Source organism: Rattus rattus, chromosome 2, assembly GCF_011064425.1.
Source record: "Rattus rattus isolate New Zealand chromosome 2, Rrattus_CSIRO_v1, whole genome shotgun sequence".
In the NCBI taxonomy this organism is placed as follows: domain Eukaryota; kingdom Metazoa; phylum Chordata; class Mammalia; order Rodentia; family Muridae; genus Rattus; species Rattus rattus.
The window spans coordinates 137,336,081-137,363,507 of NC_046155.1; the positions used below are offsets into that span (position 1 = coordinate 137,336,081).

The window sequence follows — 27,427 nt, forward strand, 5'->3', positions numbered from 1 at the left end:
TGGTACGGCCTGGTCTGCAGTATCACAGAAGAGCCAGGGAAGATGTTTCACTAAAGGAGAGTCATGGGGCCAGGCTGCGTCTACCCGGCATGTCCCCACCGGGCTCAGGGACTCACACCAGGAAGGAGTCTAGTGTGTGCCGTTCAGCCAGTGGAGATTTCCTCAGATGTCCTCTAATGCTGAAGACGAGCTGAAGAAAACTTTGGTTCTTGGACAGTGAGGAGTATGTTGTAGAGTTACTGCCATCTTCCAGGTTTAAATTCCTTAAAATTGTGACTGTGCTGAGAATAGAGAATACAAGAACCATGGGACATATCAATGAACTTATTGGTGTCTTCAGTTTAGCTCACATCTGTACCCCAACAATTGGTTGCTAATTCAAGGCCAACCTGGGCTACACAGTGAGGATCTGTCTCAAAAAAAAAAAAAAAAGGAAAATATTTACAATCTTATACATGAATATTCAAAATAGGCCACTTCTGAGAGGGAAGGGGCAATGTTAGCAATTTTCTGTTCCAGGAGCACTCGGCATGTTGTCAGACAATTATAAAGTAGATCGCTTATGTTTAGATAAAGAAATGTCAACTAGAAACTAAAAAAACTGCAGTGTGATAGCACTTCCTCTCTCCAGATAGTTCCATGCTCACTGGACCCTCAATCAGACAGAACAACTGCAAAAGCATTCATCGTTCTTAAACTCATCTTATTCTCCTCTTTGAGGTTCCACATTGCCTATGGACAGTAAGATGCGTGTGACTGTGAAAAGGCTCTCTGGCAGCTGAGACCGGCTTGTTGGCTGGAACAGAACATTTAAGGAGGCAGGTCAGAAGACTCTGGAAGAGGGTGTGACCCTGCCCAGAGGTCAGGAACATTGTTACAGGGTATCAGGCCACCTTGGAAAAGTCTATAGTTTTAACGAATAACCTGGAGAGTAATAAGCTCAATGTCATAATTTACTGACTCTAAGATGACACTCTACCAACCTTTAAATGTCACTGAATCGGGGTTGGGGATTTGGCTCAGTGGTAGAGCGCTTGCCTAGGAAGCGCAAGGCCCTGGGTTCGGTCCCCAGCTCCGAAAAAAAGAACCAAAAAAAAAAAAATATGTCACTGAATCTACACTGAAATCCAGGAGATATTGATGAGCGGCCAGCTCAGCTGTGCATGTCCAGACTACATGGTGCCCTTCTCTTGTGTGAGTCCTTTGATTGAGGGAAAGATCTCCAGGAGCATTATGCTTGCCTTTGCGTTCAAGAGAGAAGCCATTAGGACTGAAAAATAACACAGACACAGCAACAGGGCATAGGCATGATGACGAAGCAAGAGCTACGCTTCCAGTGAGAATCAAAGTCTGTGTGAAATTCAAGGTGGGAAATTTCCTACAAGAACTGGGATCTGTGTTCCATTTTGTAACACAGACAAGAATATAAAAGGAATTGCCACTGAATAAAAGGAATTACCCAGCTGGGAGACTGCTGGTAGTTTAAAATAGTGTCTGTCATAGGGTTTCTAATGCTGTATGGTAAAATACCATGACCAAAAACAACTTGGGGAGGAGTGGATTTATTTAACTTAGTCTCTCACATCACACCCCATCATAGAAGGAAGTAAGGACAAGAACTGAAGCAGAGGCCATGGAGAAATGTTGTTTACTAGCTTGCACCCCATGGCTTTCTTACAGCATCTGGGACCACCTGCCCAGGGAGGAACCACCCACAGTGAGCTAGGATCCCCCCCCCTCATCAATCATCAGTTGAGAAAATGTACCACAGGCCAGTCTGGTAGGACATTTTCCAAATGATTCTAACCTGTGTCAAGTTGATATTAATTACCAGACAGCACACTCTCTTAGAACATACTCTACAGTTTCCTACCAGCTCCTGAGGTCACATACAGGATTCCAAGAAGATCCAGTTGCCTATGAGGTACTTTGGGTCAAACTTCTCCGAAGTCTTTACCTATTGACATTGATGATACCTTTCCTTTTTCGTGTTTATATAGGAGTGATCTTTGAGAAAAAAACACTATCTAAATCCAAATATAGAATAGAAATTTCTATATTACGTATAGCATGGAAGCTGTAAGTGATATAAAAATGGTGGTTCATCATTAACTTAGGGGCTTACTTCTTATCTTAATTCTTGTTTTGTTATATTGTGATATTTTTAATAATTATGGTGACCATGATTTTTCTGTTTCAGTGATTTTATGTGTCAAATTGATTAGGCTTTAATACAAAACCATTTTGTCAGAAACATCTGAACATAGTTGTAAAGGTTGCTTTGGTTTCTTAAACAAGTGATTGAAATTTAGATCAGTACATTTTTAGTAAAGTTCAATCGGGTAGCTGTCAGCCAGTCAATAAATTAAATATTCTATCACAGAGAGAGAGAGAGAGAGAGAGAGAGAGAGAGAGAGAGAGAGAGAGAGAGAGAGAGACAGGCAGGCAGGCACACAGAGACTGATGCTGCTTATGCTTCTTTGGAGAGCATTGGAGATTGTAGACTTGTATATTGAGTGGTTAAGGTCACCACAAATTGCTGATTCTGGATCCGGATCTCCAAACCTCAGCTGAGTCTTCTATAAACTAAGGATATGGCACCATCTTCACAGATTTTTCATGGGGACTCCAAAACATGAGAAAGTTAAAGCAATTGTCCAGCCAAGATAAAAAAAAAAGATGAGTACACTCTATTTGAGGGAGAATATTCGACAAGCAATTGCATCCCTTGTTCTCTGGGAGTTAAATATTATGCTCCTTTGCCTACTAAAATAAGCACTACTGAGTAAGGACTAGGAAATAGTCTGAGATTGTTTCAGGCATATTCTACCAACAGGGACTGTGTTCCTAGCTCCCTTTGTAAATAGAGCTAATTTCCAAAAAGGGGTATGTGCATCTGTACTGAGTCTCATATCATAGGGCCTGCCGTCCACAGGAAAGTATGTACTGGGTGCCAACTCCTACCCTATAAACACTAGCTACTAAGGAAAGAAATTCTGAGCATATCATCTAGGCTATTCTTCCAACCAAACAGCTCTGATTTTTCTCATCCCCGTATCTTGGGAGCATGCCCTGCCTCCAGCCAGCTATGTGTCTACAGTGGATGTGACCAGTGAAGATATCTGAAGGGGGCTTGTTAGGACTGCGTGGAGAAAACTGAACACACAATCCACAGATGTTCAGGGAAACACAACTCTCCCACAAGAGGAGTTGAGTGGATGAGGATCCAACCACCATGTGGTCACCTGGGGACTGAGAGAGGTCTGGGCGTGAACGAGGACCTCTACCACCAAATGGTCACCAAGTAGGATAGGTTAAGAGAGGGAGGTCTAGTGAATTAGAACCTTGGCCATCATGTGGTCAACGTGAGGTTGAGAGAAGCTGAGAGAGGGACTATCTAGTGAATAAGGACCAGGCCACCATCTGGTTACCCAGGGGCTGGAAGAGGCTAAGAGTAATGATCTAGTGAATAGGACTTCCACCACCATATGGTCACCGTATGGCTGAGAGAGGCGAGCCAAGGAGACATTTCTCTGCACCAAGTCTCTGCCTTGTCAGCTCTCCACCTGTGAGGAGCAGGAGCTCCACATTTATCTAAATCCCCTTTACTCCCAAATTGGTCTTTTCATAAGACAGTTTCATTTTCAATGCTAAACATAATGAAAGTAAGTAGATTTTATTGTTTAGAAGATTCATAGCAGCAATAACTTTGCGTTCATTTCCATAGATCTTTATTCACAGTTCGACCAGTGACTAGAAAGAGAAAAGGAAATGACCTGCTATTTCACTTAAGCTAAATGCATTGACTTTTTACAAAATTAAATCTTCAGTAAATTAACTTGTGTGTCTGGGTTTCTTATAAAAGCCAGAAGAGATGCTCACTGTTGCTCATTGTTTACCTGCAGCTTAGGAGTGGCTCTGTCCTCTGTAAAACTTTATTCCCTCCAGGAGCCAGAGGAGGCTTCTAGGGTTTACACTGACACTGAGCTGGGGAGAGGACAGGCATAGACTGGCCCCCTCATTCCTATCATGCAAGTATAAGTTCATGAAGGCAGGGTCATGATCTTTGATCCTACGCAGGCTCCAGCATCTAGATCAATGCAGGCAATAAATATCATATATTCTGTTATATTTGTTAAGTAAATGAACCAATCATTTACCAATTTGCCCCCATAGTATATAAGAATGACTGATGTATTTTTTTTTAAGAAAGCAACTATTTTACACTTAAATATACAGTTAAGATTGCCACTTGCTTTCTGCTTAATGCACTAATCTCTTTAAAGGAACAATTGGCAGCTCAGGGAAGGAGAGCTTGCTTTGATAGACATTAAGTATACCACAAATACACAGTAATTAAAAAAATGCGGTCTTGAGACAAATACAGAAAAATAGGCAGAGGGAGCTGGGAGGCAGACCTTAGTGTGGTGGGAGCTTAATATTCATTAAGCATAGCCACAAATCAATAAAGATTTTAAGTGGAAACTTTAGAAACTTCCTATATAGGGGAAGTCTTATAGATAACGGAAAGCAGAACTGGACTGATACCAAACCACACCAAAACATTAAAAATAAAGGCTTACCCATGGAAAACAGGACTGAGAACTTAATTCAGGGAAGCTAAGATAGGAGGGACTTCTAAAAGGAAGATTTAAGAGCACATGAGATGGGGTCATTCCAGAATTAAGAATCTTAGATTAAGGGCTCTCTTAGAAATCAATTTAAGTGAAAGATGGGAAGGAAATATCTATAATATCAAGAAAAGCATATATATATATATATATATATATGTGTATATATATATATAATTTATATAAAATTATAAAATTCCAAGTTAATAGGAACTGAGATGAGTCCAACTAGGAAAACCAGTGGTGATCAATCTTACATGTCAGCCTGACTTGATTTAAGATCTCCTTGTCCACTTGCTTCTAAGGATGTTCATGAAAGCATTTCCAGAGAGATTTAGCGGATAAGAGAAGACACCTCCTGAGTATTATTGACACCATCCCGTGGGCTAGGCTCCCAGACTGTTGAAAACAAAGAAGAGAAACAGCACCAGCATTTCTCTTCTTTTTCCTGCTGATAGATGTAAAGTGTTAGCTGTATTGTGTTCCCACCAGTATTCTTCTCCATCAGAATGGACTGGGTCCCTTCAAACTGTGAGACAAAACAAACACTCCCACCCTTACCTTGCTTTTGTCAGGCATTTTACCACAAGAAAAGAAACTAACGTAATAGACATTTTGCAAAACAGGAAATTCCCCAGACTAGACAGCAAAAGAAAAGTCTCCAAGTCATTTTTAATCAGAGCTTTGTGCCTTAGAAAGTAATGAAATGACCTTTTGTAAATCAGAAGGACCTTTGACATCTTCTGAACCTACTGAGGGTAGTTCTGACCACAATGTGATTCTTCCTCACCCCTTCCAGAACTGTGACTTCAGACTGAGAGATGGCAGATAGAAATATATCTGCGGCTGGAGAGATGGCTCAGCGGTTAAGAGCACTGACTGCTCTTCCAGAGGTCATGAGTTCAATTCCCACCAACCACATGGTGGCTCACAACCATCTGTAATGAGATCTGATGCCCTCTTCTGGCCTGCAGTCACATATGCAGGCAGAATGCTGTACATAAAATAAATAAACAAATCTTAAAAAAAGAGAGAGAGAGATGAAAGAAATATACCTGCTTCATACTTTCCCTTGGTGGTGCAGAGATTTTCTTCTAACTTGTGTTGATTTCTTAAAGAGAGCTTTCATCCATTAGAAATTCTTAATTTCATGCTATTTCATTCATTACTGTAGCCTTCCAATGGATGTTTCCGAGGAAGGAGGCAGCTTGCTCAATAGTGGGGGAGGAAAGAATATGAGCAGAGAGACCACTGCAGGGCAAGATCCAGACCGTGGAGGTTGAGAGGAAGGGAAGTAAGCTTGATGGGCACCCTATGCCCATGAAGTCCAGTTCCACTCGTGCCTCTACCCCAGACTGAGTAACACAGACCACTCACAACTGCCATAAGTCCACAATCAGCCCAGACAGTGACCCCCGGTCCTGAGACAGGATGGAGGAGAGAGACCCATCTGTTCTCCTCAGCAGAAAAGACAGTCTTGCCACTTTTGTTGCAAAGAGCGCTGGAAGCATTCTCACAGGAGCAGGAGGATAGGGCAAACGGCTCCACAGCTGTTTTCAGCATCACTTGACTGTATGTGAGGCATGATTTGTTTTGTGGGAGTGGAGATGAGGATGGCAACTGTGTCCATGTGGCTGCCGGACCAGCCTTTGCTTCACCTACTCCACTCTAGGGCTATGATCTGAAGGCTGAATGAAAACCCCTGTCTTACCCACCCCTGTGGTATCAATGACTGCAATGTTACAGGCACTGAGTCTGCAGAGGTGAACCCACACATGGCTGTGCTAAGAAGCTTGTGGGGGGAAATGGGGAAGGACATGGAGAATGAAGAACTCCATCAGGTGGTGAGGAACGCCACATGGAGAATTAAAACAGACTGGTGGGATTGAGGCTGAGGCAGCATCAGCCTGAGGAGAAAGCAGAGAAGACGTCAAGGGAGACCTGAAGAGGTGGGGACAGACACAGAGGGGCTTGAACAAGATAGAAAGACGCTCCAGATGAGGATAGCTAGTGGGTTGGCCTAGGCCAGCAAGCTAGTCTAAATGGCAATGGTGGAGTGGGGAAATGCCTAAAATGTGATGGAAAGAGGAGATGGGCAGCATGCTGGTAGATATCTTCCAGGCCTGTCTGTGCAGTTTGGGTTTCTGTTCAAAGTGGGAGGTCATTGTGAGGTTTTCAATTAGAGGTGCTAGACTCTGTTTTCTGACATGCACACACACACACACACACACACACACACACACACACACACACACACACACACACACACACACACACACACACACACACACACACACACACACACCTACCATGACCACATCCTCCTCTTCTTGATATGTAGAATCAGATCAGAAGGAAAGAATATGGTGCTTGTCTGTAGGCACTCAGTCACCTGGGTAAAAGACAGCTTTGCATAGTCAGGCATTGGCAGGAAGGTGGCGAGAAGTAGAAGAATGAGCAACAGATGCTGGGTTGTCCTGTTACTGCAGTGGGAGCCGAGGAAATACGGCAATGGAGGTCTTGAACACTCCGACTGAGAAGCTGGATAGCTGAGAAGGGAAGAGGAACGAACTAACTTCATCCTGCGGAGTCGCAAGTCAGAGACTTAGCTAAGGCAGTATATGGTCTGGTGTATGTGGGAATATCAGGCAGGAAGTGAGCTGTTGAACACCCAGAGTTCCAGAGTGGCATTAGATCTGGGGGCAGGCCTGTGGCCTTCCCTCTACTCTGCATGCCCTCTCAGTCCTTAGCAAGGGAAGCAGTGAGGAGTGTGTTCATGAAAACAGGAAGCCCCAGCTGAGCTCCGCAGGGTGATGCAGGAAGTCTGGGCGAAGGCAGAATGTCAACAGTGCCCAAGGAAGGCAGTGTTTCAGCAAGGGGATGTCTGTAATACCCTTGAAGGCTAATTAATATAAGACACACTTGGTGGCTGATTTTAGAAACCCACGTCAGACAGCACAAAGCTGAATAGAAAGCCTTCAGATGCTATGCTGGTCTGGGACATTTGGTACCTTACTCATCTGTCACGTGCCTGTGTCACAGCTATCTGTGCAGTTAGTTCCTATTCTTCCGACAAAAACAGAGATGGAAGCCTTCATTTGACTCCTACTCAAAAGGAAGGGCATAGCAGTCAACCCAAATCACAAGGTAGGGTGGGGTGGAAAATGTGAAAAATCCAAGCAAGATCACCCGCCCACTGTATCCAACACAGCTTAGCGTCACAGTGACCACTTATTCACTTAGGCACTCACAGCCGAAAAGATCAGAATTAGAGCCCAAAGTGTCCACACCTCAGCCCAGTATTCCACTCATGGTCCCTCAGGGTAAATATTACCAGGAAGAACCTCAACCATAAGTCTTACAGCATTTCCGTGGGTGTTGGTAAGTCTCCATTCCCAAAGCCTCTGGGGTTTCTGCAGGGCAGACAGTGCCATCATTAGCAGATGGTGGCCAGTGAGCTCAGAGGATATGCAGGACATGAGTCAGTCTTGCCATCTGAATGGCTGCTCTGACATTGACTGGGAGGCCGCTCATAACTACATTCTACAGCTGAGATCACATCTGAAGTCCAGAAATTCCCCATTCCAGGTCAAACTCACCCTTCTCCTGATCTTCAGGGGCTTTTTAATTTTCTTTTGCTGGTTTTATTTTGTTTAAGCTATTTTGTCATTTGCTTAATTTTTCTCTTCCTCTCTCCTTCCTTCCTTTCTTCTTTTGTTCCTTTTACCCTTTTTTAATTTAACTTCTCCTTTTAATTATATTTATTATTTTAACTACAATATTATGTCATTTTTCCTTTCCTTTCTTCTCTATAGCCCCTCCCACACACCCCTACTCCCTCTCAATTCATGGCTTCTTTTTGTTGTTATACACACACATGCACACCCACAGAGAGAGAGAGGGAGGGGGGAGGGAGAAGGAGAGGGAGAGGGAGAGAGAGAGAGAGAGAGAGAGAGAGAGAGAGAGAGAGAGAGAGAGAGAGAGAGATCATAAACATAGTCAAAACCTGACCTTTGGTTTAAGCCCCTCCTTTGAGGACATTCATGTTCTTGTCTATAAATAATGCTTTGAGATGCATTGCGGCGGGTGAGGGGGAGTGATGAGGGGTGGAGTTCTCAGAGTTTGTACTATAAGCCTGGTGTGTCAGCACAGCCTAGGCCCTTGAGAGAAATGCATATTCAAGGATTTCTCTAGAATCCAGAATCAGAGTTTCTGGGGACAGGCCTTATACTTTGTTTTCCTAGCCCTTTAGGACTTCTGGTGCCCACCATATGGATGTTGTATTTCCCTTGGGTCGCACATAGCCAAAATAACTGAAACCAGAGCAATTCTGATACTACAGGAGGCCCTTCCAAAAGTCAGCATCTTCACGTCCCCTCATGGAGGGGAAAAAGGTTCATAGGGCTTGTAAGTCTTCAAGAATCCTCACAGGGCTTCTCCTCCCCCCAAGTTTATGGAGGACTAACCAACTAACTGGGGTGGTACTTTTTGGTACTGGGGTGATACTTTTCACTTGTGCCGTTGTGGGTGGGCACAGTTCAGGACATGAGATACTGCATTGGTCAGTGTTATTAACTACACACAAGTTGCCTTGGGGAGTTCCTCATAGCATAGCTGTCTTTGGGTCACTGATGCTTCTGTGAGCTCATTGGTTCACCAAGCTAGAGTTACAATCTTTTGTGTGAATACCTTTTTTAAAAAATAATCTGAGATAAATATATACATGTTTCTTCATTTCTCCTCAGGAAAAGTCACATGACAGGTAATCAAAATTAGACTTAAATAACCTATATATTGCCCTGTTCTCTGCAGCTTTTCTTTCCAATCCTAATGGCCCCTAGTTAACTATGGTCTGAAAATGTTATGTGGGAAAGTTCATTTTTGCATAATACTTATTACAATTATCACTTTATTTATTCCATTTTTATAATTGGCTATGGTTAATCTCTAACTGCCTCTAATTTATAAGTTGAACTTTATGACAGGTATGTACTTGTAGGCTAGAGAATAAAATCAGTTTTATGTACAGTTTCAACCACTGAAAAGTGTCTTGGAACATACCTGCCATAGACAAAGGAATACCACTTTATTAGAGAGGAGACAGAGCTGTTGTGAAGGAAATGTCAAGAAGCAGAAGAGAAGTGGAAAGAAGAGGAGAGCCCAAGGAAAGTCCTGAAACTGGCTTGCAGCTGACTCGGTTTGGTACACTAGGAGGCAGACAGACACTGAGAAAGTGACACTCCAAGAATTGCAGTCTGACTCTCCACTTTTAGATGTTATTTCCTGAACTTGTCCACCAGTTTTTTTTCTCCAGAGAAAGGTCTGCTTCCTTTGAATGTTTTAGTAAACTAGGGGTGGTCACTTGTCAGCACCTCTCTCCTAGAGGTGGCCTTTCCAGCCCCTTCCTATTCTAGGGATACCTGTTGAGTACAGCCCCACCCCTTCCATCCCTGTCCCTCACCAAGCTTCCCACCTACAGCTGGGGATGACTGATTGGCCCAAGGAAGGGTACCTGACAGATAACAAGTCTTTTGAGATTGTGAATGTAGTCCCGTGAGAGCTTTCTCCCAGAGTGCTTTAACTGTAGCTCAGGAGCCAGACCCTTGTATCTGATGATCTAAATTATTGGATGAAAAACAAGAAATAGGATCAAGAGCAGACCCTATGAGCACCTCACAGTGTGACAACACTCTGTCACTGCTCTGAGGCCCACCTCTCCTCACACCCAGTCTGATCTGGCTTTTAGGACATTTACCCTTGCTTTCTTAAAGCAAGTCATGTGTACTTCTGTGGTCCTAAAAGTCTTTGGTACACTGCTACCATCAACAGGTGAATTAATGCAGTTTCATGCATATCTGCGAGTGTCTGAAAGACTACTTCATCCATATAAAGAAAGAAAAAAGTATAACTATACTTTGCTATCAAATATGAAATTTTCTCTGGAAATCCAAGAGTACCCATTTATTAGTCCAATTATTTGAATATTGTCTTCCTATATGTTCATTGTTTTAGAGTTTCATATATCCATATAAATCATATCCAGATTTGATCAAATCTGCCTCCAATCCCTTCCCTACAATTTGTCCCCTATCCGCTTCCATGTTTCCTTCCCTACTTCATGTGCTCTTGTTTTTAAAACCCACAGAGTTCATTTCAAGCAGCTGTTATGTACATGGGCGTGAGGCCATCCCCTAGAGCACTGGGAGCCTTTCAGAGGCCACATCCCTGAAGAAAAATGACTCTCCTACCCCAGCAGCCATCAGTTGCCAGTAGTTCTCTTAGCTGGGGTGGAACTTCATGACCCCTTCCCCTAACCATGGGGGCATTTGGGCTAGCTTGAGCTTCATGGTCTTTTGAATGCAGTCCCAGCTGCTGTGAGTTCACATGTGTTCGTGTATGTAGTAACGCTGCCATGTAAAGTAAATACTGTTTCCCTACAGATGTCCACTACCTCCAGCTCTTACTGCAGAGTTTCTTCCCAGTCTATCTTGTGATCCCCAAACTTGTAGGGAGGAGGTGCAAAACAAAAGTCCCATTTAGAGCAGAGCATTAAATTCTCTTATTCTCTGAATGTTGACCAGTTAGACATCTCTATATTAATCATCATCTACTGTAAGAAAGCGTCTAAAATGAGGACTGCGAACTCCACTGATGGATTAGTATAATGATAAAAACTTAGACAGAATAATACTATTGGTTCTCCCCTAGGGCCCATGATCTAGCCAGGCACAGTTTTTCCAGCACAGCTAATAGTACCAGGCATGAGGTCCATCTTGTGAACCAGGCTTTAAGTCTAGTCGTAAAGTCTTTGGCTACTGTACTAATTGCTTTTATGTGGCTGTAATAAAGAACCATGGCCAAGGCAACTTATAGAAGGAGGAGATTATTTAGGCTTATGGTTCCAAAGGGTAAGGGTCCCTCACAGATCGGCCAGAGATGGGAGGCCTAGCTGCAGACAGAGGCATGGTGTCGGGGTCAGGAAGCTGAGAGCTTATATTATCAACTGCAGGCACAAAGTACAGAGACCTGGGAGAGCCATAGGGCTTTTAACTCTCAAGGCACACCTGCAGTGACATACTTCTTCCTAACCCTGCCACACACTGTCACCCAGGGGGGACTGAACATTCAAATATTGCAGCCTAGGAGGGACATTTCTCAACCACCAGTTTCTCCCATAATGTTCATGACAGCATTGCACCAGCGGGCATATTTTGCCAGGCCAGTCATTATTATAGTTTGCAGGGCTAATATCTGGGTAAGCTTATTGATTACTTTCCTCCTTAACAGTGAACACAGATCCTTGTAGCACTATGAAAGCTAACCAGGAGGCCTGAAGTTTCCAAGTCAGTACCAGCTTGTTTTCTCCATGTCCCATGACTCAAGTATATGGTATCTTCAGCAACAGGGTCTTACCTTCAAGTTCTAGAGGGTAACCAAAACAGTGGAAATAGCCTATCATATGTGTGGGATCTATGGGGTGCCACTGACAAGACCTCAAAGAGAGGCCAACCATGCCTGGTATTGGGCCTGTCACTTGGTATCTTGGGAGAGATATTTTCCCTCTATTATAGGATAACTTCATTTAAAGAGTCCATAGTTATAGTTTTTTGGATGGCGTTTCAAAAGCCCTTAGTGTCTTAGTGTCAGTCATTCCTCCTTATAACCCCTGCTTTACTCTGTCGTCCTGTCCTCTGCCCCATTTAAACATTCCTGCTCCATCAGACTTGGGAATCTAGTAAGTTTCAAGGGAAGGGAAAGAGAATGAAAATTAATTCTTGAATGCTGTTCTGTGTCTTGCATTGTGGAATGAATTAGAATTATGACATGAGTGTGTAAAATAATTGATTACAATTACAATATAACAACACACTTTTCATGTGACATAAAGCTTATGACCCATCCTCTTTGTTGACTCTGGCTACCAGGTTTGGGCCACATCTTAGTTCCCTTTCTGTTATGTAAGCTTTTTGGATCACAGTCCCGAAGTCTGGGAGACCACACCACCATGAGGCTAGCATCCAGTGATGGTCTTTCTGTGTCACCCTCTAACAGGAGGCAGGAGAACAGCAGAGCAAGAGTGTAAGAAAGGAGAAGGCACAGACAAGCCACTCGTGCCGCAAGGATACATGCCTTTCCTTGGTCGCAGCATTCATTCTTTGCTCCATCCTCATAGCCTGATTACTTCTCATTAGGGCTCAGTTCCAGAAATCACCATCCATGTCTGCATCTTCTGCGTCTTAAATGTCACAGCAAACCTAATAAGAAGCACCGTTGAAGGACAGAGAGCACGTACTGCCCCTCAGTAGCGTGTACCATGTGTAACAATGGTTGCAGATACTTTAAAAAAGGATTTAGTTTTACTTTTAGGTATGTGTATGTGTCTAGCTTCCTGTCTCTGTCTCTGTCTCTGTCTGTCTGTCTCTCTGTCTGTCTCTGTCTCTGTCTCTGTCTTTCTCTCTCTCTCTCTCTCTCTCTCTCTCTCTCTCTCTGTGTGTGTGTGTGTGTGTGTGTGTGTGTGAGTATGGTTATCTGCACCCATCTGTACTACATTTGCTGGGAGCTGGAGTTACAGTCAGTTGTGAGCTATCTGATGTGGTGCTGGGAACTGAACTCTGGTCTCCAGGAAGAGCAACAAGTGCTCTTCAGTGCTGAGCCAATTCTGCAGCACTATAGTTGTGAATATTAATTCAGTGCTTATCATATACTATACACTATTGTGTAGGTTTTAGATGTACTATTTAATCAAAGAAATACCTCTATGAGAAAAGGTGAAACATCCCATTTTACAGATTAGGAAATGGAGTCACAAGGCCCTATGGGTAATCTGTTGTCCAAATGAGGTACTTTGATGCTTAATCTTCTCATTTAGTTTTATTAGCTTGAGCAGTGCATAGAAGATTGATAACATACTTCCCAGGGGCTATTGAAGGCATATTCATAGAATATTAAGAGGGGAAGACTGGTCCTATATGCTGAGGCAACTACATGGAATAAAGGGGGTAAGGGAGAGTGCAGCATCTCTCTTCCCTGCCTAGCTAAGAATGGGAGTGGACCATCACATGGACTGGAATTCCAGACTGAATAGAATGAGGGAGGGCAGGGCTGTAGCATTAGATTGGTTGATAGAGAACTTGGCTAGCATCCGTGAAACCTTTGGGTTCATTCCCTAGCACTGAGTAAAACCAGATGTGGTGGCACAGGCCCCTAATTTTAAGATTTGAGAGGTCAAAACAGGATGATCAAGATGAGTTTGAGTCCAGCCTTGGATATATGAGACCCTGTCTCAGAATTGGGTTGGGGTGAACTGAACACCAGCACTTGCCTTTCTCTGCCCCTTCCTTGCCTTTCCTGCCCAGATGTGAGCAAGCTGGCTACCACCATGCCTTTCCAGACATTACAGGATGAGCCCCTTAAACTGACAGCCAAATAAAAATTTCTCCTCCAACCTGTTTCAGTTGGGCATTCAGTCACAATAACAACAAAAGAAACCAAAATATGGTGTCCACCATGGCAGGCTGACACCTCTAAAACTGGGAGCCAGAGATACATCTTCCCTCCTTTCAAACTGTTTTTCTCTAGCGTTGTCACGGTGACAGCACAACTAATAGGCAGGTTTATACAACATCTCTGACAGTGTCTGAAACATGGCATATTCTCGAGGTGGTGCTCCAGGCAGGGGCAGGATCCTGCCAGGTTGTAAGCCAGAGTCAGGGTGATCTCTTTGCCCTTCTACTACAGAAGCAGAAAAGGAATGGGCAAGACCCATTGTGTGCTCCAAGAAACAGATGGAAAAATGGTGCGAAACATTATTCTGTACATCTTACATTTAAAAAGGAAAGAAAAGAACGGCTGCTGTAAACTCGAGGTGAGAGAAGCAGTTTTTAATCAGAAGACCAACGGGTGTATTTCAAATATAAATACCCAAAGATCAAAACTCACAGAAATATTTTAGAAGCTCTATCCGAATCCTTAAGGGAGCAGTTGAGAAAAGGTATAAGTGCGTATTTGGAAGCTTAGCTGTGCATATATAGAAGTTGTCTATGTCCCTATATTCAGGATGAACACAGGATCCGGCATCTGCCTGCGGGGCTCACTGCAGCATCTGGTGTGCATCCTGCCTTACCCGTCTCTACTGTTGTCTTAGGAAAACAGAGAAAAATAATTAGCCATCTGTACTAATCGTGCCCTTCATTGTCCTTTATTTGTTTTGTAATTAATACATCTTTTTGTTTCGAAGCAATCAGAAGGCACTATAATCGCCCTGTGCCTACAGAATCTCCTCCTCTAAGAGAGTTGCTCCTACTTTCCAGCCTCTGCAACTGTGAGCCAAAGCAAGCCTCCTCTTCTAATTGACCATTCCCCATTCCGTGTGCTCTGTGAGTATTGGCACTGTAGAGCGCCCATGCTGACCTCTGGAACTTCCTCTTCTAATTGACCCATTTCCCATTCCGTGTGCTCTGTGAGTATTGGTAATTGACCCATTCTCCATTCGGTGTGCTCTGTGAGTATTGGTACTGTAGAGCGCCCATGCTGACCTCTGGAACTCCTACAGGGCCTCCTTGTAGCCAGGATTCAGGTGACCCCTGAGTTCTTTGGATGTGATACTTGTAATTCATCTAATCAGTATCCTTCTCCCCCTGAACCCCCTTCCTCAGCGTGTGTATGCACGCGCACATGCGCATTTCTGGGGGGGGAGGGTATCTGTGTGTCTAACCCTCCCTCTCTCCTGTTTTCTCCAAGTCTATCTTTCTAGCCATAACATTTTTTGGGCTTTCTCTCGCTGTACGGGTCTCCTTTAAGCCCCAGCAAATCTCTTCCTCTACAGCTCAGCAGAGAGACTCAGATCCCTTAGGTGTCCCTTAGACACAACTGAAATACTCAAGTTAATAAAAAAAAAAAAAAAAAAAAAAAAAAAAAACTGTATGTAAGAACTGCTTATTTTCTAAATTGACTCTACTAGGGGGTTCTTCGGGCGCATAGCCCCCCAGGAGCTTGCCTTCCCAGGCAGGACACAAGCCAGAGGCAAGAAAAGATCTCTTGGTGTTTGGTGTTTGTTTGTTTGTTTGTTTGTTTGTTTGTTTGTTTGTTTTAACCCCCACCATTCCAAATCCCTGAGTTTCCTCCCTTCTGCTCTGCCTACCACTTCAGGCTGCAGAATTTTCATACAAACCAGGATCCTGCCTTAGCCTCTCCACAGGTGGCTTATTGTGTGAGCGATTCACCCTAGATCTCTGCTCAGAACTCTTCAGGCAGAACCCAAAATGCTGAATTGTAAAACCAAGGAAATCCTCCAAAGACTGGGATAGTGCTTCCCTCCTTCTGTGGGAGGAAAAAACCTCATACCTTTTGCTCAAAAGGAAAAATCCTAAGAATGGGTGTCTTCCTAGATCTCTGGCAGTTGACCACAACCCCTTCTTCAAGCTCCAACACAAATGTATTTTTCTCTGTAAGGCTCTCTAATTTCAAAGCTAGCCTCTGTGCAGGCCTCCCAACTCTCCTGCTTAGCAGCCAGATCCACTTCTTAAGTGGACACACTCATACACTCTTTTTTGCTGCTTGTATGTTCTTATCTGCTATGAGGAAACCAATGCTGTGGCAAGAATCTTTATTTCTTTGCATGGATTGAGTACCTAGTATAATGTCCGTGGTGTGGTTACTGAGGAGTGAATGGATGAGTGAGTGCCTTTTGTTATTTGGAATGATGTATTGGTCTATATAATTGGTCTATATAATTTTATATATAAATATTAATTTTTAAGCAGTTGAATCTTTGAGACAGAAAATAAAGGCCTTTTGGAAAAAACATTTGGAAAACACACTCACAGAAGGGACCGGGAGTGAGGGGGAGAGAGAGAGAGAGAGAGAGAGAGAGAGAGAGAGAGAGAGAGAAAGAATATATTAAAATAGAGTCACCTTGTAAAAGACAACAATGCCCCTACTAGACATAACGACTAACAAATAAAAATCCCAGTGTCAGAAGTAGCTTAATTCTCTTGGGGTATAGTGTTTGTCAGTGAAGCCCCTTTGACCTTCCAACATTGCATGCTATTGCACTCCTCCTGGGAACCCTCCAGAACTGGATGAACACTTTCCCTACTGCTGAAGATACCATATAGTTGAGTCATAGAGCATGACAAAATCTATGGAAACTTCATCTCTCCTGGTTACCTTTCTTAGTGCTATAACGTGCTATGCAAGCTATTGGAGGATAAAAGTGATCACCAATCATTCCAAGATGTGAACCTAGAAAGCGACAGTAATGACCGGCTTGATAAGACATGCTCCTTAGTGGAGTAGTGACATGAACGTCATTCGAGTAATCAACCGCCTTCTGACTTAACTTAATTCCACTTTACAAGATGAAATACCTGGCACCATATTGGACCAAGAACCTATAGCTAGACAGTTCATAGTCCCTAGGAAGCACCTACTGCTATTATGCTATTAAGTGGACACAGTATTAAACCACCTCCTAATAACACATCATCATACTCAGATCATGGCATCTCTCAGCTCTCATCTGAGAAGCTTCTGTTTTTAATAAATAGTGATTTAACACAGTGACCCCAACTCACCAAGGTGCAGAGAACAAGAGACAGCAGAGCGGTGAGCCATGAAAGGAAGATCTATATACTCCTCCTGTCATCTCCATGATTCAAAGATCATTGCAGGAAAGTGAGTGAGCAGGAGTGTACGAGCCAAAAGTGGTGGATGACTCCCAGCAAACATTATCTTCTAAACACAGCAGAACTGCACATATGGCTAACAGTGGGTGCAGAAGCATGCACCAGACCTGTGTAGATCTGATAAGACCTCATCTTATCGTGGAGAAAGGAGTTGGCACATAATCCCACTCTTAACCATGAAGCTATTGGCAGTTGTTAGCTGCTGGGGAAGGGAACATCAGTTTATTTGAAGAGTGATTATGCACTGGTAGAAGATTACATATTCCAGAATATTTTAGCAGCAGAAATTAATCTTAAAGAATTTAAAGAAAAGACAAAGTTTGGTGAGTAGTGGAGTAGGGGTGCATCTGAGAGGGGTTGGGAGAAGGGTAGGAATATGATCAAAACATATTGCATGACACTTTTTTTTTTACACAAACTTAAGAACCATCTTTTATCGGGGGAGGGGTCATCAATCCTTCTTGGCCTCCACCTGCCGCATGGCTGCCAGCACGTTGCTCAGCTCCTCCCTCTTTCTCTTGGCGCGGATGTGCGTGCCACCCTCTTTTTTTTTTTTTTTTTTTTTTATTATTAACTTGAGTATTTCTTTACATTTCGAGTGTTACTCCTTTCCCGGTTTCGGGCAAACATCCCCCAGTCCCTCCCCCTCCCCTTCTTAATGGGTGTTCCCCTCCCATCCTCCCCCATTGCCGCCCTCCCCCAACAATCACGTTCACTGGGGGTTCAGTCTTAGCAGGGACCAAGGACTTCCCTTCCACTGGTGCTCTTACTAGGATATTCATTGCTACCTATGAGGTCAGAGTCCAGGGTCAGTCTATGTATAGTCTTTAGGTAGTGGCTTAGTCCCTGGAAGCTCTGGTTGCTTGGCATTGCTGTTCATAAGGGGTCTCGAGCCCCTTCAAGCTCTTTCAGTCCTTTCTCTGATTCCTTCAACGGGGGTCCTATTCTCAGTTAAGTGTTTTGCTGCTGGCATTCGCCTCTGTATTTGCTGTATTCTGACTGTGTCTCTCAGGAGAGATCTACATCCGGCTCCTGTCGGCCTGCACTTCTTTGCTTCATCCATCTTGTCTAATTGGGCCCTCTCTCTTCTTAATAAACTTGAGTGCTCGCTTGTCCTTGGACACCTTGAGCAGCTCCATGGCGCGCTGCTCGTAGGGCGCGAAGCCGTACACCTCCCGGATCATATCTCACACGAATTTGGTGTGCTTGGTGAGGCGCCCGTGGCTGTGGCGGCTGTGTCTTGGCTTGCTGATGTTTTACGTCACTTTGTGGCCTTTGTTGAGGCCCACCGCCATGGGGTAGCGCAGGGCCATGGCTGCAGCTCTCTGATGGCGGCCGGACAGGAAAAAGTGTATGACACTCTTAAATCACTAATGAAAAAGAAAATGATGTTTAGTATTTTCAGGTTCTCCAAAATATAGGCATGAGGAACATAGATGCACATATGTGTGCAAACATGTAATACATATGGGAGTACACATGATATGCATGTGGAGGGCAGAGAGTGTGAGCACGGTGTTACTATTTACTGTTGTGTCTTTCCTTCAGGAAAATCACTATTTTGTAAACACATTTTACAAGTAGTCCCACTGTTAATGCATCCAGGCCATTCTCTCTGTTGAAGTGTCTTAGCCCCCTCAAGTAGATTGCCAAGAATCTCAGTGCCCTGTTAAAAGGGGAAAGCACTACCAGCTTTTGGTGTTTCAGGACAAATGTCTCTTCTCCCTGAATTAACTTATGGGGCTGGCATTGTCTTCTAGACAGCTGGGATTGCTTTACTATTACAGGTCATAGTTACCCAGTAAAGAAGGCAAAGAAATTCCAGGCTGTAATGGATCAATTAGTTGGATTCCTCTATTCACAGTTCTCAAATCTGTTAACATTCTCCGTTCTCCTGACTTCTTTTTTTTATAACAAAAACAGGTGAATTCCTTGGGCTGATAGACTCTTCTATATGTTGAGCCTCCAGCTGCTCTTGTACCAACAGCTCACGTGCCTGTAATTTACCTTTAGTAAAGATCTACTGCTCTACCACACAGGCTTATTAGTCTACCGTTTTGAGGGTAGGGCCATTGGTATAACTTCAGCAGTGGCCCCTCTTATAAATTTGGAAACTCAGTCCCTGTTGTGTCCTGTTTTTGGACTACTTGCACAATCTGTGGTTATTCTGGATAACGTTTTTTAATACCTTCCACTGAAACATTTTCCATTTCACCCCTTATTTTAGGGATTGTCTTTGGTATGAGGGAATATTAATCTGTTTCCTCACAGCTATAATAAATCTTGGCCTCATAAATTTATGGCTGTGCCAACCACATAAGGCCTTAACTCTCCTACTTGACCTTCTGGCCCCACACATTTAAGCCATTACACACTTTGTTTTATCTCAGATCCTAGACAACTGGGGTTGCTTTTAGAAACTTGGCAAAAGAGTGTGGTGAGTAGGCTCTGGCTGTCATGTGGAGAAAGGAGTTGTTGTGATTGGCAAGGAGTAGAGCTGAGTACTAAGAGCTCAACTGGGGGAGCCTCCTGGCTGTTTCCGTGCCTCTGGAGTTACCTCAGCCTCATAGGCAAGTGTACATAGAATCCTTAGCTTTATTCTAGAGTTACAAGTTCAAGTCAAAAACATTTGATAGCATGCAGGTGATATATACATTAATGATCCCCTCAGGCTGTGTTGTTGTTGTTGTTGTTGTTGTTGTTGTTGTTGTCTCCTTTTTATCCTGGAAGGAGAGCATCAGTTTTTGAAGGTATTAGCATGTCTTAGAGGTAAGGGAAGTCTAAACCAGCCATGAAGAGATGGAGTATTTATAGAACAAGTACTCCATTCCTGAAATAGAATCAGTATCCACATACGTGCCTGCTTACATGTGTTTATTGGGGCCCTATACACAGTAGCAAAGGTAAGGAATCAGAATAGGTGCCCATGAGCAGGTATGTAGATAAAAATGTGTGATACATAAACGTAGTAGGATGGATGAACAGAATGGTGGCCTTCACAAACAAATGGATGGAACTAGGCACGTATGTTAAGTGAAATAAGCTAGAAACCAAACAACACGTGTCCCCCCTCTCCCTCTCAAATGTAGAAGCTGAATGCAGTCTACCCAAGTGTGGATGGGGAATGGGAGACAGCTACAAGGGGAGAGAAAAGGTGAGGCTAAGAGAGAAAACATGGTCAGTGCACATTGTATACATTTGGTGAGATCTACTGAACATGATTGAAATCCACAGTTAATAAATATTGATCAAAATGAAATCGTCAAATTGAAAAACCCATAGCTGGCAGAAGCTCCTAGGTACAGACATACAGATCATGGTATAGCATGGCCACAGGGGTCATCACAGTGCCGTGCCCTGCTATGACTCAGGAGCAGCTGGCCATTTCCAGGTTCATGTGAACTTGCTGCTGTGGTGTGTGTCCGTATGATCTAGGACGTGACCAAACTTCTGTAGATTTAGCCATGTGTGTTCCGAGGCTAATTCCAAAATTTATTTTGGGGAGCACCTTTCAGAGGTTTTATTTAGGGAAGAAAGCTGCCCTCCATTGCATATGGCTGATGGTGCTGTAGGTCCATCTCCATATGCTTGCTTTTCCGTTGTTTGTTTCACTTTTACCCTGTGCTGTTACTTTCATTCCCATACAAATAGTAATTATGACAGTTATGCAGTGCAGGTACTGGGAATCAGTTCTTCTTGTTGTCCTTAAAGTATCAGGCAGTTCTAAGCTGCCTCCCCTGACCTCCAACCAACTCATTTGTTGTCTGTATGTTGTGGATGCTGGGAGACTTTGTTTATATGAATGAGACAAAGCATGCAAATCAGTCCACATAACTTTGTGTATTCCAAGTAATTTTAATATATCAAAAAACCCCAGCATCTAGCTTGCTCTTGTTAAATTGCAGAGAAAAAACAAAACAAAACAAAACCCTGAAACACTAGGATTAATGCAGCCACCTAAATTTATTTGTTGATCAATAATGGAAGCTGGGCTTGCAGTGTTATAATGGAGCCAGCGCCTATGCTTCCTATAACAATTTTATGTCAAAGTCTTCACCTTAATATTAGGAGGTAAGGGCTGTGAAGGCAGTCAGGTCATGAAGGCAGAGCCCCAGTGAATGGGGTTATACAGTGTACCCTAAGCATTCTCCTGCCCCATTTATGTTGCAAAGGTTCAGGGAGTAGGTACCATCTGTGAGCTAGAGAGCAGGTGCTCATCGAATATGGGAGCTGCCAGTGTCCTGGTCTAAGACATTTCCATGACTGTGAAAAAGGAATGTCTGTTATTTAAGTCACACATCCAGTGGTATGTTTTGTTCTGGTAGTCAAGTGAGCCAACCAATGGAGAGGAATTGGTGTGGAATGTGTTGTCTCCACAGATGATTCTGTCAAAGAACCTATTGCTCTGCCTGGCAGACTGCCAGCCTGGGTTCTACATAAATACAGCTCACTTTCCATTTCTTTTAGGCTGAGTTGAGCAGAGCTCCTACCTGCAATATAGTAGCTGTCTCTCAAGTGTTTGAGGAATTCATCTCTATCTGTTTACACACTAGATATACCCACAGCAATTCATTCATATATATGAATATATATGCAAAACTTTGGCAACAATAATGAGAGAAATTGCCTAAAAAGTTGGACTAGCACAGAGAACACCTGTCGTTGGGACAGTATTTATATGATATCACTGTCTTTAGATTCCAGAGTCCTCCTTTACCACATTGCATATAAACAGTGTGGCTGCCCACCTCATTCATCTTAGAACTTAGCAGGTCTGAATGTATGGGGCTTGTCAAGGATATTATAATAACCATTTGAACTTCATACATGTGTTCTTCAAATATATTTTTCTTTTTAAAAGTTTACAACTTCATGTTCTTATTTTAAAAGCTTTGTATTGATGGTTTCCCTATTTTTCTAAATGTTAGCATTACCTGGGTAGTGGTGGTTTTAAAAATTACAAATGTAGGGCTGGAGAGATGGCTCAGATGTTAAGAGCACTGACTGCTCTTCCAGAGGTCCTGAGTTCAATTCCCAACAACCACATGGTGGCTCACAACCATCTGTACTGAGATCAGATGTCCTCTTCTGGTGTGTCTGAAGACAGCTATGGTATACTTATATATAATAAATAAATGTTAAAAATTATAAAAAATTACAAATGTATGCCTCTTCCCTCCAACTTTTTGATTTAATAAAAATGAAATTTAAAATGAATGCTGTGGTTTTAAAGCTACCTAGGTTTTTTTTTCAGCTTAACATAAAAACTAGCCAGCATAATATCTTTATTTCTTTTATACTTTTTAATTAAACTTTTTCCATGCAGTGCATTTTTCCCATCTTTATTAAATTGGGTGTTTCTTATTATTACTGAGTGAGAATTGTAGGTTAGGTCCTTTCCTTATCCTTTCAGACGCGTGGCTGGGTTCAGATGGTGCTCCCTGTGTATGTTCAGCAGTCTTTCCTGGCCGCTCTTGGGATTTCTACCTTGTCTTGGTTTTTCGGCTGTTTGTTGTAGTTTGTCTGAGACTGGGGCTTTTTCTGTCCTGCTGGGGGACTGTTCTCTGAAGCCCTGGCCTCCATAACCTGTCTCTCACTCAGTCTATGAATGGTATCACAGCTTCTCACGTGCGTTTGCACCAGATTCCCACACCTCTACTGGGAGCCCACGCCTCCACTCTTCAGTCCGCTGAGGGGCTGGGTCTCTCAGGTTTGTAATCTCCATACAGCTTGGGTGTTGATGTTCCGTGCTTTTCCCTCATCTCTGCTTGGGTCCCTGCCCTTCCCCTGCCATCTTCATTGCTTAGAACACACTGTGATGTTTTCTCCAGAACTTAGCTTTAACTCTTCTTGTTTTATTTTGTTGTCGCTCTTACTGTTTTTATCTAGACAGGCTCTCTCTCTCTGTGTACCTGTGGCTGACTCTAAATAGGTGTCATCCTTTCATGGGTTGAAATTATTGGCATATGCAGTTTTCATTTGATTCTTATTTATATTTTATACCTTTTCCTGAGAATTTAAGTATTTTCAATGTGGTTTTCTTTACCTTTTAAGAGGCCAGGGTTATAATACCTGCTCTTGCCTCATAGTACCAATCTCTTTTCATCTCAGGGTGATTTTTGTTGTCTTTTAGGTTTTTCTTTAAAATGGAGTTTTTGAGAAATTTTGGGGATCCAGGTTAGTTGAGGCTGCTGGTCTTCCTATGAGGCCGCCCTCCTCCTCAGCTTCTCCCATCCTTTCCCCAATTCAACCACAAGGGTCCCCAGCTTCTGTCCATTGGTTGGGTGTAAGTATCTACCTCTGTCTCAGTCAGTTGCTTGTTGGGCCTCTTGGAAGGCAGCCATGCTAGGCTCCTGTCTGTACGCACACTATAGCATCAGTAACAGTGTCAGGCCTTGGGGCCTCCCCTTGAGCTGGATCCCGATTTGAGCTGTCACTGGAACTCCTTCCCTCCTTTCCCTTTTCCTCTTCTTCATTTTTGTTCCTGCAGGTCTTTTAGGCAGGAACAATTCTGGATCAGAGTTTTTGACTTTGGGATGGCAACTCCATCCCTCCACTTGATGCCCTGTCTTTTTACTGGAGGTGGACGCTACAAGTTCCCTCTCCCCACTGTTGGGCATTCCATCTAAGGTCCTCCATCTGAGTCCTGCGATCTCTCACCTCACATATCTCTGGGATCACCCAAGATCTCTCAGATACTGAGCCATCAACAGGCAGCATACACTAGCTGATATGAGGCCCCCCGACACATGTACAGCCGAGGACTGCCTGGTCTGGCCCCAGCGAGAGAAGACGTACCTAACCCTGGAGAGACTTGAAGGGAGTGGGGAGATCTGGTGGAGTAGGGGTAGGATGGGGACATCCTTTTGGAGATGGGGGAGGAAGAATGGGATGAGGAACTGTCAGGGGGTAGGCCAGGAGGGGGATAATGACTGGACTGTAAAAGAAGGTTAAAGGATAATAATAATAATAATAACAACAATAATAATAATTTTAAAAATCCTCACTGAGTTCTTGTTTTAGTTCAGTGGTAGAATATTAGTCTAACATGTATAAGACCTTGCCTTTGAGTCACAGCATCGCAAAATTACATAAATAAATTACATTTAAATGAATAAATACTGAAATATAATATAGTGAAAATATGGACAACTGATGAAACAGAAAAAAATCAAATACATAAGAAAAAAGAATTACCTAAAATACCACATTAAAATGGCAACTGATTATATCTATAATGAAAAGGCAAAAAGAAAAAGGCAATTGTATCTTCAAAATACTTAAAGAAATTTACTGTCCATGTGAACTTTCATTACCAATGAAAATGCTTTCAAGGATGTGGGAGAGTTGTTTCAATACATATGTATTCGTTGCATATGTATAAATTAAAACAAACCCAAACTTAGGAAAATAATTGATTAATATATTTTCTCATCTCTCATAGTCTCTTGTGCTGATATTACTACTGTAGTTGTCAATCAAAAGAACAGCTGGACCCAGAGAATTAGGGAGGAAGAGCAGAGTGCAGCTAAGTAGATGGAAAAATGAAATAGAAATTAGTCACTGTGGTGATTTGAATATGCTTGGCCTATGGGAAATGGCACTATTAAAAGGTATCGTCCTGTTGGAGCCGGTGTGGTCTTGTTGGAAGAAGTGTGTTACTATGAAGGTGGGCTTTGAGGTCCTATACTCAAGCTCCACCCAGTGCCTAAGAGAGCCTCCTCCTGGCTACCTGCAGGAGAGAATCCTCTCCTGGTTGCTTTCAGATCAACATATAGACCTCTCAGCCCTTCCCCAGTACCACATCTGCTGAATGCTGCCATCCTTTCTGCCATGATGATAATGGACTGAACCTCTGAAACTGTAAGACAGCCCCAATTAAATGTTTGCCTTTATAAGAAAAAAATGGAGTTTTTTTTTTAATATTTGTATGATAAGTAGTTTCTGGCATGTTGACTCCAGAAAACCATTATCCAAGGAGGACATACTCCATGGCTACAAGTAGATTCCTAAAGCTAGAACTAATACTGGCTCCTGTGGGTACTCCATTTTTTTCCTTATGTGTATGTAGCTACAATAGCTTTAAAGTTCGGCACAGAGCTAACTTAGCAATAACCACTCATAAGGAGCACTTACAATGATGTGCTAGAATCAGTTAATACAGTAAAGTCGCTTTCACCCTGTCACCATCACAGCTACAGATTACCTGTATGGCATTACAGTGCCATATTCAAGTACTTCGTTCTATTTGGATGATGACGCTGGCAAGTCAGACAGCAAAGAGAAGCCATTACCTGCTTCCTTTCATTGAAAAGGTGAAGCTTTACAACAAGGACAGTCAGTTCCCAAGTGCTGACATTGCTGAGGTCTGCTATCTGAAATTGTAAGGAAAAAAAAATTGTGTTGTCCCAGATACCTGCTCAGCCATGGCTAGCTGAGACAGAAAAAAAGGAAAGCGTGCATATGGAGAATCCTGTGTATAGGAACAGACGTAAGTCTAAGGATAGTGCTAGTGTATGTGCTTTGCTTATTTTACTGCACACTCAGCCTATGCTGGTCCAGGCTTCATGCTCTGACACTTGGTATAAAGTTCCAACATCACGTTCGCTTTCAGAGCCTTTGCACTGCTGTTTGATCTCGCCCACCAGGGGCAAGCTTGAGCTCAGCTGTAGCTGGTCTCATAGTTGAATTTCCAAAGAGTTCAGTGTTCTTTCTAATGCTAGGGTCATGAGTGCCCAGCTCTGCAGTGAGCCACACGTTCATACATTGTGTTGTGTGAACACAGGACTGCACCCCTGATTTCTTCTTCCTTACAGTTGCCTGCTGCTTCCTTTCAATGACCTGTGACAGACAGACAGACAGACAGGATTGGGGTGGAGTGCAGCTCAGTAGTAGAGTATTTTCCTAACATGCCCCTCCCACACACATGAAGCTGAAGGAGGAAGGGCAGACTGGCAGGAGGAAGATGAGAGTGCCTTGCATGTCCCTGGCGTGCCTCGTGCTTCCTGTGGTTTCTGTGTCAGGAGCCAAGCAGTGGAAAGAATAAGAGAGAAAAAGAACCTCTGCGGATTTGCTCTAAGCACTTAAGACCACAGTATCTGATTGGAGACAAGTTTGTTCAGGTGTACACCCAGATGCTGCTGCTGCTGCTCCTGCCGCTACACAATTTCAACATCTTCACTGTTTACCATTCGTGTTTTTTTTTTCTTCCATTTTTATTAACTTGGGTATTTCTTATTTACCTTTCAAATGTTATTCCCTTTCCCTGTTTCCTGTCCATCAGCCCCCCTAACCCCTCCCCCTCCCCTTCTATATGGGTGTTCCCCTCCCCATCCTCCCCCTATTACCGCCCTCCCCCCAATAATCACATTCACTGGGGGTTCAGTCTCCGCAGGACCAAGGGCTTCCCCTTCCACTGGTGCTCCTACTAGGCTATTCATTGCTACCTATGCAGTTGGAGCCCAGGGTCAGTCCATGTATAGTCTTTGGGTAGTGGCTTAGTCCCTGGAAGCTCTGGTTGGTTTTTTTTTTATTTTTAATTATTTTATTTGTATCCCAAATGTTGCTCCCCTCTCCAAGTCCCCCCAATTCCAGAGTTCTTCACACTATACCTCCTCCACTTCTCCTCTAAGAGGGTGCCCCCCAGGCACCCCCGTTTCTGGGGCATCAAATCTGTAGGATTATGCACATCCTCTCCCACTGAGGCCAGACAATGCAGTCCTTGCTACACATGTGCCAAGGACCTGTGTATGCTCTTTAGTTGGTGGCTTAGCTTCTGGGAGCTCCCAGGGGTCCAGGTTAGATGACACTGTTGGTCTTCTTATGAGGTTGCCATCCCCTTCAGCTCCTTCAATCCCTCCCCTAATTCTTCCATAGGGGTCACCACGTCAGCCCAATGGTTGGCTGAGTATCTGCTTCTGTCTCAGTCAGCTGCTGGTAGAGCCTCTCAGAGGACAGCCCTGCTAGGCTCCTTTCAGGCAAGTGAATTCAGTTTTGCTGTTCCCCCTGGTCTTCATCATTTCATTCAGCTGTTTTTCTGTGTTTTGTGTTCTTGAACTTCAATCAGGAGTTTATTTTTACCCTCTTTATGTTCAGCCAGGTTTTCTTTTG

General features: G+C 43.4%; 1 pseudogene; it reads right to left on the bottom strand.

Moving 5' to 3' along the window:
• Positions 1–17,768: 17,768 nt before the first annotated feature.
• Positions 17,769–18,630, bottom strand: LOC116892014 (annotated as a pseudogene).
• Between the last annotated feature and the right edge of the window lie 8,797 nt (positions 18,631–27,427).